This window comes from Macaca mulatta, chromosome 14 (genome assembly GCF_049350105.2).
Source record: "Macaca mulatta isolate MMU2019108-1 chromosome 14, T2T-MMU8v2.0, whole genome shotgun sequence".
Classification (NCBI taxonomy): Eukaryota; Metazoa; Chordata; class Mammalia; order Primates; family Cercopithecidae; genus Macaca; species Macaca mulatta.
In genome coordinates, this window is record NC_133419.1 from 103,867,577 (window position 1) to 103,871,530 (window position 3,954).

Consider the following 3,954-nt stretch of genomic DNA (forward strand, 5'->3'; position numbering starts at 1 on the left):
TATTGCTTTAAAAACCCAGACAGTGAGCTGAGATCCGGCCACTGCACTCCAGCCCGGGCTACAGAGCAAGACTCCGTCTCAAAAAAAAAAACAAAAAAACAAAAAAACAAAAAAAAAAAACCCAGATTAGGCAGCTATTGGAGATTACAAATTTTTAATTAATTTTGAATTGGTAATATACTCACAAGGGAAAATTCAAGATATAAAGAAGCATTTGCACCTTCCTCAAACTGCAGTCCAGCCACCCAGAGTCCCTACCCAGAAATAATCCTCTTAATTTTTTTATTCAGAGATATTCTATGTATATGAAAATATATATTATATTTTTATACAAATGGTAGCTTGCTATACATAATGTTTTTGCATTTTGCATTTTCACTTTAAAATTTACTTTACAGATTACAGTTTTATATCAGTAAGGAGATCAATTTTATTCTTAGGGAAGGTCATATAGTATTCTATAGCGTGAGAACTACTGTAATTTATTCAACCAGATCCTCGTTAATGGCTACTTACATTGTTTTCTATATTTTGCTATTACAAAAAATGCTACAGTGAATATACTTATGCATTTCTCATTTTGCATGTGTGAAAATAATTGTCGCTTTTAGAACAAATTACCCAAGTAAAATCGCTTGAATCAAAGAGGTTTGCATTAACTATACTACAGGGCTAGAGTAAAAAAACAAAACAGCATGGGTTTGATACAGAAACAGACATATTAACCAATGGAACAGAATTGAGAGCCCAGAAATAAGGCTGCATACCTACAACCATCTAGTCTTTGACAAAGCTGGCAAAAACAAGCAATGGGGAAAGGATGCCCTATTCAATAAATGGTGCCGAGATAACTGACTAGTCATATGCAGAAGATTGAAGCTGGACCCCTTCCTTACACCATATACAAAAATAAACTCAAAATAACTAATGGGTACTAGACTTAATACCTGGGTGATGAAATAATCTGTACAACAGACCCTCATGACATGAGTTTACTTATATAACAGACCTGCCCATGTACCCCTGAACTTAAAATAAAAATTTAAAAGAAAAAGTGTTTCCATTTTTATTTTTGATGAAATTTTTAAATTGCTTTCTACAGGAGTTGTATCAATTTACCCTTTCACCAAAAATGTTTGAGAATATCTGTTTCCCCTCACTCTCAATCCCTAACCTAACAGTGTTTTTATTTACTATCTTTACCAATAGATTAGGCGAAAAATGGCATTCACTGTCACTTAATTTGCATTTCTCTTATTATGAATGAGGCTGACCATCTTTTCATGTTAAACAGCCACTTGCATAAGCTTGAAAATATATATCTTTAGCAGTTGGGCATGATGGCTTACGCCTGTAATCCCAGCACTCTGAGAGGCCAAGACAGGAAGACCTTTTGAGGCTAAAAGTTTAGAGTCCAGTCTGGGCAACATAGTGAGATTCTGTCTCTAAAAATTTTTTTTAATTAGACAGCTTGGTAGTGCACATTTATAGTTCCAGCTACTTGAGAGGCTGAGGCAGGAGGATCACTTGAGCCCAAGAGTTTAAGGTGCAGTGAGCTATGATCATGTCACTGCCCTCCAGCCTGAGCAACAGAGAGAAAACTTGCCTCTAAAAAATAAAGAAAAAGAAAAAAATCCTTAGCTAGTTAGCTACTAAGTTATTGGTCTTTTCCTTAGTGATTAATTTGGACTCTTTATGTATTATAGTATTAAGGAAATTAGCCATTTACCTGAATGAGTTGCAATTTTTTCCCAGATTGTAATTGTATTGACTTTATGTTTTTCTCTCATAGAGACTTCTAAAATTTTATGTAGTTGAACAAAATATTCATTTTTAATGCATTCTGAGATTGGTTTCAACTGGAACCTTCTCTATTCCAGCATGGTAATAAAAATCAACCTGTGTGTCTTCTAGTGTTTTTATGATTTTGTTTTTCACATTCAAATCTTTCTACCACCTGGAATTTACCTTAAGTAGAGTTAGGAATTCCAGTATGTTTTTCCAGATAACTACCTAATATGTTTGTGTGTGTGTGTGTGTGTGTGTGTGTGTGTGTGTGTGTGTGTGAGAGAGAGAGAGAGAGAGAGAGAGAGATGGAGTCTCACTCTGTTGCCCAGGCTGGAGTGAAGTGGTGCAATCTTGGCTCACTGCAACCTCTGCCTTCTGGGTTGGAGCAATTCTCCTGCCTCAGCCTCCTGAGTAGCTGGGATTACAGGTATGTGCCACCACACCTAGCTAATTTTTGTATTTTTAGTAGAGATGGGGTTTCGCCATGTTGGCCAGGCTGGTCTTGAACTGCTGACCTTATGTGATCCACCCACCTTGGCCTCCCAGAGCGCTGGGATTACAGGCATGAGCCACTGTGCCTGGCCCGAATATGTTTTATTAAACACAGATAATAGATGAATTTCATAGTCTTGAGTATAATGCTTATAAGTTATAACAGTACCTATAAGAGTAGCAAATACGTAGGGGTTTAACAGCAGTAACAAAAATAGTAATAACAACAACAACAATAATAATAGTTATACTTTCATGGTGCTTAGTATGTGGCAGGCATAGTTCTAAGCATTTCATGCAAATATTACTGGATAATTATCTCTAAGATGACGTGGCTAGAATATGGGTAAAAACAGGAAAATCTCTCATAGTTGCAGCTGGAGAGAGTTCCAGGAATTAAAATACTTTATTCATTTGCCTGCTCAAGAGTTCAGTTAGTATTTGTTGAGTACAGGCTTTTCAGTAGGGAAATGGGATAAAGACCAGATCTGATCAGGCAAGACATCACAATTATAGCTTGCATGTGCCAGGCATCATGTATATTTAGCCACCACATGCCAGAACAACCAGTTGGCTCCACTCTTATGGTCATGCATACATTCTGCTTGGTCAATGCCAAAGCTATATTGGTTGTTAAATAATGTAAATAGCACTATTGTGCCAAATACTAAGGTAATTCTTTACATGTATTGAAAGTGTATTTACATGTATTGAATACATGTATTGAAAATACATCTTGATATGTATAGAAAATGCTTCTCTGTATGTTTTCTTCATAGCATTTACTACAATTATATATTTTTATATAATTAGATTATCTTTGTGCAACATTAGACTGTAAGCTACCTGAAAGCTGGAGCACAAAACTATTTTGCTCAACACTGAACCTCAGTATGTAGCACATAATAGATGTTTAATAAATATTTGTCAAATGAATGAATTCATAAATAGTCCTAAAATCAAATAGATCCAATTTGTAATTATTTCTCTGCCTCTCCTTGCTGTGTGACTGTGGGCATGTTTCATAGCTTCTCAGTACTTTAGCTTTCTTCTGTAAATTGACATAAAAAATATTACCTAATAGAGTTGCAATGAGAATTAACCAAAAGAATACATTATCATCATCATCATTGTCACCACGATATTGAGTTCTTATTATATATCAAGATCCTCTCAGACCTAGAAAACTGTCCTTGTGGAATGTGATCCACGCACACACTCATGCTCGAAAATCCAGTCCTGAGATTATGATCTGAGTGTGCAGACTTTCCCATAATCTTGTGATTCAGACTCTGGCATCCAAAATCCACCAAGCACGGAGTCAGAAGACAGTGAGAGACCAATTATTTCTTTTATATATGTGTTCTGATTTTGCCTAAGGTGTTTTTCTGAGACATTTAAAACCATGGTGATAGACACATATTGTATATGATAAACATAAGGTAGAAGAGCACCTGCCAAGCAAGTATGAACGATTTTAGTGGTTAACTGTCCATTCTTCCCTGAGGGTCTGTCATCCAATACTCTTTAAAACTAGATGAGCAACTCATGGGATATAACCTTGCATCTGTACTTTAAATGCCCTAAGATTTACCAAGCTGAATTAGCAGCCAGTTTTTCTCTTTTCTCTTCTACTATGAGCTTGATGCTGTCCTAGAGTGCCTTACAATCTAC